Raw genomic sequence first — 12909 nt, forward strand, 5'->3', positions numbered from 1 at the left:
AAACAGCCCTACTTTTGCAGACTGGTCCTAGGTTGAGAGTTTTACATCTCTCGATCAACCACTGCAGTTCAATTCTCTGGACTTCCTAGGTCGTTAACTACCAGAAGAAGAGGAACTCGAACAATCTGCTCTTTTAACCAGTGTGTCCAGGGGAGAGCGCGAACGCAGTCCCCCACTACCATAAATTATACAGTCAAGATTCCCACATTTGGGGAATTCGCAGGGGTCAGCACAACCGGAGTGCAATGGCCGAGCCTCGCCCTGGGTGAACCAACTTCCTGATCATGGTGTCTCCCCTGCCAGGTAAGTATGAATTCCCAGGCCTCCCGTCAGAGGCACCGTGTCCCTCTCCGCAATCCTCACCAACGGTCGGACAATCAAACACACACCTGATTCAACTCATCAGCTCATTCGTAAAAACTCCAAGAGATAAGAGAGAGACATCAAAAACCTGCAGAGTCGGGCTCTTTTGCTGTTGTTGTTGTGGATGATGTTGTTTTCATGCTCCGGATCCATGAGCCAAAAATCAATTTCATACGCGGTCACCGGATAGTGGACGAATCAGATGTTAAACGAGATAAGAACAGAGTTGTTGTTTTTTTTTCCCTCTCACACCACCATTACCTGTATAGCATATGATCACCTACAACACCTTTAAAGCACCCATACACAGCAATATACGTTACTTCCATTAACAACTGCTGCCACACAAGACTAAAACATCTCTTTCATTGAACACAGTTTTTGGGGGTGCACCGTTCCCAGAAGTACTGCAATACCGGGTCGATGCGTGGAGTGGACGGAGCAAGCCCCTGTTCCATCTCCCAGTTCCAAAAATCAATTTAATATATGGTGCCCGGGTAGGGCACGTATCAGATATTAAACTGATAAGAACAGATACTACACTTGATCTTAGCCAAAAGGCCGAGAAGCGATGACACAATGACGCAGAGGCGGGGGAGCCGTCAAAGGCCACGCCCACCTGGGCCGTTGGCGAGAGGGTCTAAAGGTCGCCAACAAACAAGCTCAGCTCACAGCAATACAAGCTCAGCTTGACTGTTGACACCGAAAATGGATCACAGCAGAGCGCACAACACGACACTTTGGAGTGCAACCTGGGATTTTGGACCAACAAACATTCTGCCCTAAAAGTGAGCGGGCAGACCAAAGCGTACGTCGTAGAGACTTGAAACTCTTGAGGGATGGTAGTACCCGCCCGGTCTACAACATCACCAAGGCTCGGCCCAATCGGCCCCAAGGTGGCGCTGCAGCGATCAGAAGTACGAAATGCCTCGTAACTCCTGAACCGTCTGTCGCAGACCCAAGTTTCTTACATCAACGGAATCCTTGGCTCGGGTCGAACAAGACGCAGGCCTCGGATTTTATGGTTGCGCTTGCGAGATTTTCGGGTATTTGGGATTTTGTGAAAAAGCTACTTTTGCACACTAGTCCTAGGTCTTTCGCCCGATCTGACCCAAACCGGTGCAGAAAGATTCCCTGGAGTCTGATTGCCGACAGCGATGGGGAAAAAAGTCGGAATTTCGATTCACGTTGGCGACGGGACGCCAAAACTTTGGGAGTGGGCGAGGCGGGCTTTACTTAAATGGCCATAACTCTCCAACGGAATGAGACAATTACACCCAAGTCGGTACACCTGTGCACGGGCTCAGCCTGTGCTCAGGTGAAAAGGGATGTGGCGACTGGCCACTTGGTGGCGCTGTAAACAGTAAAAACAACAACATGTATACGGCCATAGGCGACTGTATGTCAGGTGATTTTTCACACATGCACAAGGTATTCATGCCACATGATAGAACTCCTCATTTGGAACAACTTTGCTTCTAGGACCACTGCTGCCAATAAAAGCGCTGGTTGAATAATGGAGATTATTTGAAGAATGATGAAAAAAAAAACTAAAAAACAGCCCTACTTTTGCAGACTGGTCCTAGGTTGAGAGTTTTACATCTCTCGATCAACCACTGCAGTTCAATTCTCTGGACTTCCTAGGTCGTTAACTACCAGAAGAAGAGGAACTCGAACAATCTGCTCTTTTAACCAGTGTGTCCAGGGGAGAGCGCGAACGCAGTCCCCCACTACCATAAATTATGCAGTCGAGATTCCCACATTTGGGGAATTCGCAGGGGTCAGCACAACCGGAGTGCAATGGCCGAGCCTCGCCCTGGGTGAACCACCTTCCTGATCATGGTGCCTCCCCTGCCAGGTAAGTATGAATTCCCAGGCCTCCCGTCAGAGGCACCGTGTCCCTCTCCGCAATCCTCACCAACGGTCGGACAATCAAACACACACCTGATTCAACTCATCAGCTCATTCGTAAAAACTCCAAGAGATAAGAGAGAGACATCAAAAACCTGCAGAGTCGGGCTCTTTTGCTGTTGTTGTTGTGGATGATGTTGTTTTCATGCTCCGGATCCATGAGCCAAAAATCAATTTCATACGCGGTCACCGGATAGTGGACGAATCAGATGTTAAACGAGATAAGAACAGAGTTGTTGTTTTTTTCCCCCTCTCACACCACCATTACCTGTATAGCATATGATCACCTACAACAGCTTTAAAGCACCCATACACAGCAATATACGTTACTTCCATTAACACCTGCTGCCACACAAGACTAAAACATCTCTTTCATTGAACACAGTTTTCGGGGGTGCACCGTTCCCAGAAGTACTGCAATACCGGGTCGATGCGTGGAGTGGACGGAGCAAGCCCCTGTTCCATCTCCCAGTTCCAAAAATCAATTTAATATATGGTGCCCGGGTAGGGCACGTATCAGATATTAAACTGATAAGAACAGATTTTTTTTTTATTTTTATTTTTTTATTAAATTCCATCCCTTACATACATGCACTAAAAGGTTTTTTCAATACAAAATTTCAACACAAAGGTTACTAACATGTTGTCACCTAGGGCCCCTTTTAGTCCTATCATTCCCTCCCACTCAAACATCTTTCTATTTCCCTCTTAATCCTCTCTTCTTCCACCAGCACTCGTACCCTTGTCAATACACATTGAAGAATTGATTTAGAAACCAGCCCTGATTGCTTTGCCCTTAACATTGAGGTCCTATGATTCCACAAAAATCTCTTCCCTTCTGATATTATTATCCACACTACTTTTCTCAAATCAGCCCTCTGTCGCTCCAAACCCTCCCCATAAATTACCAGATTCCGGGTTAAAGGAGGGCCCTTCCATCCCTTTCCAGCACTGATACAATGAAGCCCAGAAAGCTGAGGAAACTGGACATGACCAAAAAACATGTTCTATTGTCTCCTCCCTCCCACACCCAATTGGGCATAACGGTGACTTTCCTTGTCCATGTCGATACAGCCTTTCTCTCACTGGCAAGCGTCCCAGGGCCCCCAACCAATGAAGGTCTCTGCAAGCCCCATCTACATATGAAGGCTGCAGCATTGCCCAATTCACCTTGACCGGCAGAAGTCTTTCTAATCCCCCTTCCCCCCTTCCCCTTTCCCTTAAACCTGTGTACAGTTCTTTATGATTCAACACTATTCCCCGATCCAAGCACCAAGGATGTTGATGCAGAAATTTAGCCAGCCACTGGTATTCCTCCGTCCTGTCCAAAGACCAGGGAACCAGCCTGTCCCATGTAATCAAAGATCTCAAAGGGAAGGCTGCCCAGAACCTTGCAAAAAAATAGGCTCTATGGACCCTTGTCTGTACAATTAGACGCGCCACAAACGATGTGAAAATAGCTGCAACCCACAAAGTGAAAAAAGGCACACCCCTCCCACCCTTCTTAATATCTTGACCCACCTGAGCCCTGGATGCCATCTCGCTCCCACCCTTCCACAAAAAGGAGAAAACAAGCCCCTCCAACTCACGACCGCAGTCATAGGGAATAGGAAAAACATATGCCAAATAATTGACTGTAGGCAACAAATCCGCTTTTATCACTAAAGCCCGCCCTGACAGAGAGAGCTCTCTGGTTTTCCAAAGCCCTATTTTGGAGCGAATTTTCCCAATCAAAACCTTCCAGTTTTCCTTGGCACTATTCTGTCTGAAAAAACATACTCCCAAAACTTTCAGTCCATCTTCACATAGACTATATCCCTCAAAGGCAGTTTCCCTCCTAGCCCACTTCCCAACAAACATGACGGATGACTTTGACATGTTCACTTTCGCCCCTGTAGCCTTCCCAAAATCCCTTAAAATCCTATTTGATACCAAAAAATCCTGCTCTGTTGTTAAAAACAGTGTCATGTCATCTGCGTACATTGATACCTTTGCTCGCCTACCTCCAGCACCCGGCATGTGCAGGCCTGTGAACCCCTGCCATGCTCTTAACCGGGACGCCAGGGGCTCTAAAAACAAAATGTAAAGAAGAGGGGAGAGGGGACAACCCTGTCTTACTCCTCCCAACTGCTTTACAGCCTCAGTCAGGAAAACATTAACTTTGAATTTACTCATGGCCCCCTCATACAATAGACGCACCCACGCTCTAATGCTTGCCCCAAAACCTACCCTCTCAAGGATTTCGAACAAAAAGGAGAGACAAACTCTATCAAAGGCCTTTTCTTGGTCAATGCTCAAGATCGCTAACGGAAGTTGTCGTTGCTCAGCCCACCCTATAGCATCCCTTATTACAGTTAGATTCAAACTAATAGCACGTCCTGGTATCCCACAGGTCTGATCCGGATGTACTACCCTCCCCACCACAGACTTCATTCGCAGGGCTATGACTTTCGCAAGGATCTTATAATCTGTAGTGAGCAGAGTGATGGGCCTCCAGTTTGCCAGATCTTCCTTGTCCCCCTTCTTATAAAGAAGGGATACATGCCCTGTCCTCATTGAAACTGGGAGTAACCCAGCCGCCAGGCTCTCATTGTAGACCTCAACCAGGTCCTGTCCAATAAGTTGCCAAAAAGAGCAATATAGCTCAATTGGCAGCCCATCGCCACCTGGAGCAGTCCCTTTCCTAAGTGTTAACATTGCCTTCTCTACTTCCTGCCGTGACACCTCCCCTTCCAAAGCCGCAGCTTCCTCACTCTCCAAAGAATTCTCTAAACATTCCAAAAACACTCTTGCCCACGAATCTAAAGAACCCCGAGGGCTAAAAAGCTGTTTATAATAATCTTCTACAGTACTCAACATCTCAGCTGTCGATGTTACATCTCCATTCTCTGTCCTCAAGGTCTCCATACATTTCGTCTGCTGCTGTTTCTTTACAGCAGCAAAAAAATATTTCGATGGCCCTTCCTCTAAATTCCGTCTCCTTACACCCATTTCTAGCATAAATTTCTCTGCTTCTTTCATATAAAAGTCTTTAACTTTTCCCTGAATGTCATGGAGCTTGCCCCCTACCTCTGCTACCTCCCTACCCTCCCGATTCCATAAAGACTGCATCTCGCTAAACCAACCACTAATGAGCCCTCGCCTTTTCGCTGCCTTAGCCCTCCCCCACCACCTACAGAAGTTTGCTATTCTCTCTTTAACTCCCTCCCACCACAGGGCCTGCGTTGCAAACAAACCCTTCAAATTCTGCCAGGCCCTGTATAGGTGCCTAAACACTTGACAGAACCACTCATCCTGAAGATAAGACCTATTCAACCTCCAAGACCCTCTTCCCCTCTGTGAGCCCCCAACATCCACCTCAACCCTTATCATACAATGATCAGACAACCAAACGGGCAACGTAGCAAATTGTTCCACCTTAACTCCCGCTGACAAAAACACATAATCCAAACGAGATGCATCCCCTCTACTATTCCTCCAAGTGAAGCCCTCCGACCCTCCCCCTGCTGCCTTGAAGGAATCACGAAAGGAAAAATGTTTAATTAAGTGAGCCAAATCCCCTTTTGGTTCTTTATCCAAAGAGACATTAAAGTCTCCCCCCAGAACAACCTTCCGGTTTGTATAAAATAAAGGTTTCAAAAAATTAAAGAAACCCACCCTTTCTTCTCTTTTACTAGGAGCATAGACATTAATCAATCTAACACTAACACCCCTCCATCTTACATCAGCATATAGCACCCTCCCAGGAACTACCATTCCACTCCCTTCTATGGTACATTCTTGGGAGTTGAAAAGTATACCCACCCCATCTGCCTTAACATTTCCCGTCCCCCACACTGATGGACCTCTTTCCCACTCCTCTGAAAAATTACATTCGTCTCTGCTGCCTTCTAAATGACATTCTTGTAGAAACATAATATCAAAACAAACCGAATTCAAAGACTCAAAAAAAGCTCTCCTTCGCTTTGCCATCTTTAAACCTCTTACATTGAGAGTGGCGACCCTTAGTCCCCTTTTTACAGGCATGCAGGAGAAAAAAAGAAATTTAATTAAAATGACAGTCTTTATTCCTTCCAGTCTGTACCCAAGGGCTGCCCACCCAAAACTCCTTCCCCTCCCCCCCTAGAACTTCCCTTCGCCCTTCTAGATACCACCTCCGACCACCCCTGAGAATCATCTCTAGTCTCCTCATACTCTCCCCACTCCATCCCCCCTCCCCCTTCATCTCCCTTCTCTAGAACTTCCTCCTCAAAACCTTTATCCCCTCCCACCCCCTTCCCAGAGTCATGCGACGATACCAAATCTTCTAAAGACACAAAGGCCTTTTCCAACTTTGAGCATTTTCTTTCCCTTTCCTCTTCTCCTCCACCATCTTCTTCCACCTCCCGCCGACGTCCTCTTCCCCCTGATGTTCCCATCGTACTGTCATCACCTCTGCTTTGCTCGGTTGTTATAATGTCTAGTGCATCAAGTTGTGTCCATGTGAACCTGACAGGGTCTTCTGAAAGTGACTTCTCCTGGGTGGCACTATTACCGGACCCTGCAGCCGTCCCGGAAAAGACTTCAGTAATATCGATGTCTGGCCAGGTTTGTCCAATACCTTGTGACTGTTCTCTTTCCTGAGATGCTCCTGAATACAACAGTTGATTCTCTTCTGCAGCAGCTGGTCTTTTATCCTGGCGCCCTACAAAGCTTTCCTCTGCCTCTTGCACCTCGTTTGTTTTCTTTTCATTCGCCATTTGGTTGACCGATGAAATGGATGGCCTGCTAAGAAGTGATTCCAGGTCTACTTGCAAGTCTTCCCCCTCCTTAAATAAACTGGCATAGCTCTTCTTTCTGGCTGGGCATCCTCGATATAAATGATCTTCGCTCCCACACAGACTACAATGTTTAGGCGCTGTACATGCCGCAGCCACATGATCCGCCTTCCCACAGAATCTGCATCTCTCTCCCTTGCAATCCACTTTCATATGACCCTGCCCTCCACACCTTCGGCAATACAAAGGCTGTCCTGGGTAGTGCAGGAAACCTCTGTTCGGTCCTATTGAAAAACTACCAGGAGGGTGCACCACACTGCCAGCTGAAGAGGGGTCCAATCTCAACTTTACCAAGTACCTCCTCTTCCCATTCCATATTCCATGTCGATCTCTCAAACGCTCCCCTCCTCTCACATTCTCACAATACCTTGCAATAAAGGCCAGGACATCCCCATCCTCCACGAAGGGGTTATAGATGTGGATGGTAAGCGGGATAAATTCCTGAGTAAAGACTGGCTGAAGCTGCAGGCCTTCCAACATAATGTGTCCCTCTTTCTTTTTCCAGGCCTAAAAAAAAACAACGCAGTCTTTCAGAACAAAAAAAGTTAAATCCATAAAGCCAGAAGCCACAAAATCCTGCAGGCAAAACACTTCAGAGGGCTGGATGTTGAACAGACCTTTCAAAATTTCTTTAACAAAGAAATCTCTGCCGAAGCGCTGTTTCACCGTATCTCCCGTATCCTTCTTCAACTCCACACGCACTGTATTCCTCAACCGCACCATCATGGCCGGCTCTCTTCCTTCGTTTTCCGGCATCACTTGATCTTAGCCAAAAGGCCGAGAAGCGATGATACAATGACGCAGAGGCGGGGGAGCCGTCAAAGGCCACGCCCACCTGGGCCGTGGCGAGAGGGTCTAAAGGTCGCCAACAAACAAGCTCAGCTCACAGCAATACAAGCTCAGCTTGACTGTTGACACCGAAAATGGATCACAGCAGAGCGCACAACACAACACTTTGGAGTGCAACCTGGGATTTTGGACCAACAAACATTCTGCCCTAAAAGTGAGCGGGCAGACCAAAGCGTACGTCGTAGAGACTTGAAACTCTTGAGGGATGGTAGTACCCGCCCGGTCTACAACATCACCAAGGCTCGGCCCAATCGGCCCCAAGGTGGCGCTGCAGCGATCAGAAGTACGAAATGCCTCGTAACTCCTGAACCGTCTGTCGCAGACCCAAGTTTCTTACATCACCGGAATCCTTGGCTCGGGTCGAACAAGACGCAGGCCTCGGATTTTATGGTTGCGCTTGCGAGATTTTCGGGTATTTGGGATTTTGTGAAAAAGCTACTTTTGCACACTAGTCCTAGGTCTTTCGCCCGATCTGACCCAAACCGGTGCAGAAAGATTCCCTGGAGTCTGATTGCCGACAGCGATGGGGAAAAAAGTCGGAATTTCGATTCACGTTGGCGACGGGACGCCAAAACTTTGGGAGTGGGCGAGGCGGGCTTTACTTAAATGGCCATAACTCTCCAACGGAATGAGACAATTACACCCAAGTCGGTACACCTGTGCACGGGCTCAGCCTGTGCTCAGGTGAAAAGGGATGTGGCGACTGGCCACTTGGTGGCGCTGTAAACAGTAAAAACAACAACATGAATACGGCCATAGGCGACTGTATGTCAGGTGATTTTTCACACATGCACAAGGTATTCATACCACATGATAGAACTCCTCATTTGGAACAACTTTGCTTCTAGGACCACTGCTGCCAATAAAAGCGCTGGTTGAATAATGGAGATTATTTGAAGAATGATGAAAAAAAAAACTAAAAAACAGCCCTACTTTTGCAGACTGGTCCTAGGTTGAGAGTTTTACATCTCTCGATCAACCACTGCAGTTCAATTCTCTGGACTTCCTAGGTCGTTAACTACCAGAAGAAGAGGAACTCGAACAATCTGCTCTTTTAACCAGTGTGTCCAGGGGAGAGCGCGAACGCAGTCCCCACTACCATAAATTATGCAGTCGAGATTCCCACATTTGGGGAATTCGCAGGGGTCAGCACAACCGGAGTGCAATGGCCGAGCCTCGCCCTGGGTGAACCACCTTCCTGATCATGGTGTCTCCCCTGCCAGGTAAGTATGAATTCCCAGGCCTCCCGTCAGAGGCACCGTGTCCCTCTCCGCAATCCTCACCAACGGTCGGACAATCAAACACACACCTGATTCAACTCATCAGCTCATTCGTAAAAACTCCAAGAGATAAGAGAGAGACATCAAAAACCTGCAGAGTCGGGCTCTTTTGCTGTTGTTGTTGTGGATGATGTTGTTTTCATGCTCCGGATCCATGAGCCAAAAATCAATTTCATACGCGGTCACCGGATAGTGGACGAATCAGATGTTAAACGAGATAAGAACAGAGTTGTTGTTTTTTTTCCCCTCTCACACCACCATTACCTGTATAGCATATGATCACCTACAACACCTTTAAAGCACCCACACACAGCAATATACGTTACTTCCATTAACACCTGCTGCCACACAAGACTAAAACATCTCTTTCATTGAACACAGTTTTTGGGGGTGCACCGTTCCCAGAAGTACTGCAATACCGGGTCGATGCGTGGAGTGGACGGAGCAAGCCCCTGTTCCATCTCCCAGTTCCAAAAATCAATTTAATATATGGTGCCCGGGTAGGGCACGTATCAGATATTAAACTGATAAGAACAGATTTTTTTTTTTTTTTTAAAGTTTTTATTGTCTCAGTACATTTTTTACATCCTCTCAACAGATGGTATTTGTTCCATCTTACTCTTTGTTAAAAGTAAATCAGCAGGAAATACATACATTTGTCGAAATTTAGTTTTAAAAGGTGGAACAATAAAACCACAAACAGAGAACAAAGAAAACTTCTAGAAAATGAAAGGGCTTTTGATGGATAAAATGTACAAAACAATCTCCAAGCAAATTTTAAAGGTAGATAAAAACATAAATAGATAAATAAAGCAGAGTCCTCTCCTTGTGCAAGAAACAAAAAAGGGGGACCTTATCCTTTTGAATCTGCAGGGGTTTAAAATTTTTATATGTCCCATCCATCCCTCGGAACAGAACCCGCGACCCGGCCCATGGGCCAGAGGAGATCCTCTTTAACCGTGGCTCCGCTGCTCCGCCTGGTGTTAAAGTTTGGGGGGCATCTACGGGCAGTCAGGGCTCGTGGCCGAGGGGACCTTTTCCTGTGAAGCTCTGGTCCCCACGTCCGAATGGCGACATGCAGTGTACTCCTGCAGCCTGAAGTTTGCCAGCTCTTTAGTGGCGTGGAGGGACACCTACATGCGCTTTCCCACCAGCAGGTTTCTGGAGGTCCAAATAGCGTCTTTAATACAGTTCATGGTGTAGTTTTCTGCTGGCACATGTTCCTGGCTCACCAATCCTACTGTTGTCCGGTAGTCTGGGACCCCCCCTGCTGGTAGGTACGGGAATTGCAGGGGACCAGCTGTCGCCCACAGGTCCCTCACGGCGCTGCATTCCCAGAGCGCGTGCCTCACAGTCTCGGGCGCGCCACACCCGGGCTGTGGACACGTAGATATCCTGGCCATGCCCCGGGAATGCATCACGGCCCTGACCGGGAGAATCTCGTGGGCTGCCATCCATGCCAGGTCCCGATGTCTGTTCCGAAGGGCTGGATGAGACACGTTCTGCCAAACTGTTTTTGCTTCACTTAGGCTGAGCCCATGCACTGGGCTCACTTGCTCTTGTTCCTGCACAACAGAGAGAAGAAGACGATGATTTATCAAGGTTTGAACTTCTTGTTCTTCTAAAAGGAATTTTTTTAAAAACTTCTTTATACAGACATGTGCTGGAGATAGTTTAAAGGCAACTGGTACTGTATGATCTCTAGGTAAGATTTGCAGGGCTCTTAAATACGAGCCCATCCAAAAGCGACTCATGGCTGTGGTTTTATTTTCCGTGTTTTTGTTTGTGGCATATTTTATGTGGAGTGCAGTATAGTATGCCCCTAAAAACAAATAAAAATTTGGTACTCCTTTCCCTCCATTTTTTGGGGCTTTCTTCATCTCCTCTCTTTTCAGCCTTTCCCATTTTCCTCCCCATAGGAAGCGAAAGATTTCTCGGTCTACAGCTAGAAGGAACCATCTGGGGGGATAAAAAATAGAACACAGCAATAAAAATAATGGTAAAATCACAGCTTTGATGATTAAAACTTTACCCTCTATTGTCAGTTGTCTCAATCTCCAAAAACCTAAACTTTGTCTTGCTTTGGCCAAAACATTTTGCCAGTTTTCTTTTCCCCCTCCTTCTTTGTCGAATTTAATTCCAAGTATTTTTACGCCCGTCTTTTTAACTTCGAGTTCTGTGTTTTCTATTTCTCTAGGTCCCCACGGTCCGAAAAATTGCACTTGTGTTTTTGATCTATTTAATCTGGCTCCCGACGCCCTCCCGAACCAGTCAGTCAGGTCCATGGTCTTGTGGATTGATAAAATGTCTGTACATAAAAGATTCACGTCGTCCATATATAAAACTGTCTTTGCTGTCAGGCCCCCGGTCCCTGGGATAGTCAGTCCCCTGATCCATTTATCCTTTCTCAAAGCCTGCGCTAGTGGCTCAATACAAGCGACATATAGGAGGGGAGATAATGGACATCCCTGACGGACACCACAGCAAACGTCCACTGTTTTTGTCAAATGCCCATTTACCAAGAACCTGCTGGTTATCCCCCTATATAGCAGTTCCACCCAAGCTACAAATCTCCCCGGAAAACCCATCTTTTGCAGTACCTGGAATAAGTACTGGTGCGAGACCCGATCAAACGCTTTTTCAAAGTCTAAATTTAAAACTGCGAGTCTAATATTTCTGTCTCTCGCGTAACAGATGGTGTCTCTCATAAGAATGAGGCTGTCCGTGATCTTTCTCCCAGGGACTGCGCAGGTTTGATCCGGGTGGATCACCTCCCCTAAAATCGAAGACATACGACCCATTAAAATTTTGCTAAATACTTTACAGTCCACATTTAAAAGAGTTATAGGTCGCCAATTTTTTAAGTCAGTCTTTTGGTCTTTTTTATGTAAAAGTGTGACTATCCCAGTCCTGAAGCTATTTGGTAGTTTTTCCAAGTCCTCAAATTCGTTAAAAACAGCTAAAAGGTCGTGCGCTAAAATATCCCAAAAGGTCTGATAAAATTCCAGTGGGAGGCCATCCTCCCCGGGTGACTTCCTTTTTTTGAATTGTTTTAAGCATTTTTCCATTTCTGTCATGTTAAAATCCTTTGTCAGGGGTACATTGTCCTTAATTGTTTTGTCAACTAATTCTAAAACCTCTTTTAAAATATCATCCTCAATGTCTTTCTCTTCATATAATTCTTCGTAAAACTCTTCAACCACCTTTAAAATACCTTGTGTGCTATTTATAAGATTATTTTCTTTGTTTTTTACACCCACCATACCCCCACCTCTATTCACTATTTTGCGGAAGTAGCTTGTACATTTTTCCCCTTCTTCTAATTCCTTTTCTCTACTTTGTAAAATTACACCTTTGTTTCTTTTCTCCTCTAGGTCGGCCATTGTCTTTTTTACTTGGCGAATATCTTCATTAAAATCAAATCCTTGGTTCAAAAGGTTAAAATACCGCTGTAATCGTTTTTGCAGTCCCACCATACAACTCCTCTCTTTATCTTTTTTCTTTTTTCCAGCTCGTTTAAAATAAGTCTTAGTCTTTCCCTTCACCATTTCCCACCAATGTGCATGTGAATCGTAAAAGTATTTTAGGGTCTTCCATTGTCTGTACTGCTCCCTGTATTCTTTTACAATGTCTGTGTCTTCCAGCAGGGAGCAGTTCAGCCTCCACAGGCCTTTGCCTGTAGTCACACC

At 46.3% G+C, this 12909-nt stretch overlaps 4 non-coding genes and 2 pseudogenes across 4 annotated transcripts; all 6 read right to left on the bottom strand.

Moving 5' to 3' along the window:
• Positions 1-147: 147 nt before the first annotated feature.
• Positions 148-311, bottom strand: LOC143727000 (U1 spliceosomal RNA). Its single transcript, XR_013199220.1, has one exon. It is a non-coding gene; the product is annotated as a U1 spliceosomal RNA (small nuclear RNA).
• A 434-nt stretch (positions 312-745) lies between these two features.
• On the bottom strand, positions 746-936 carry LOC143727035 (U2 spliceosomal RNA). The gene has a single exon (XR_013199246.1). It is a non-coding gene; the product is annotated as a U2 spliceosomal RNA (small nuclear RNA).
• A 1129-nt stretch (positions 937-2065) lies between these two features.
• Positions 2066-2229, bottom strand: LOC143726880 (U1 spliceosomal RNA). The gene has a single exon (XR_013199105.1). It is a non-coding gene; the product is annotated as a U1 spliceosomal RNA (small nuclear RNA).
• A 434-nt stretch (positions 2230-2663) lies between these two features.
• LOC143727378 (U2 spliceosomal RNA) lies at positions 2664-2879 on the bottom strand (annotated as a pseudogene).
• A 6129-nt stretch (positions 2880-9008) lies between these two features.
• LOC143726963 (U1 spliceosomal RNA) lies at positions 9009-9171 on the bottom strand. Its single transcript, XR_013199184.1, has one exon. It is a non-coding gene; the product is annotated as a U1 spliceosomal RNA (small nuclear RNA).
• Positions 9172-9605: 434 nt separating this feature from the next.
• On the bottom strand, positions 9606-9782 carry LOC143727416 (U2 spliceosomal RNA; annotated as a pseudogene).
• Between the last annotated feature and the right edge of the window lie 3127 nt (positions 9783-12909).

Source organism: Siphateles boraxobius, unplaced genomic scaffold, assembly GCF_051911475.1.
Source record: "Siphateles boraxobius isolate OS27281-9 unplaced genomic scaffold, OSU_SipBor_1 77, whole genome shotgun sequence".
Taxonomy (NCBI): Eukaryota; Metazoa; Chordata; class Actinopteri; order Cypriniformes; family Leuciscidae; genus Siphateles; species Siphateles boraxobius.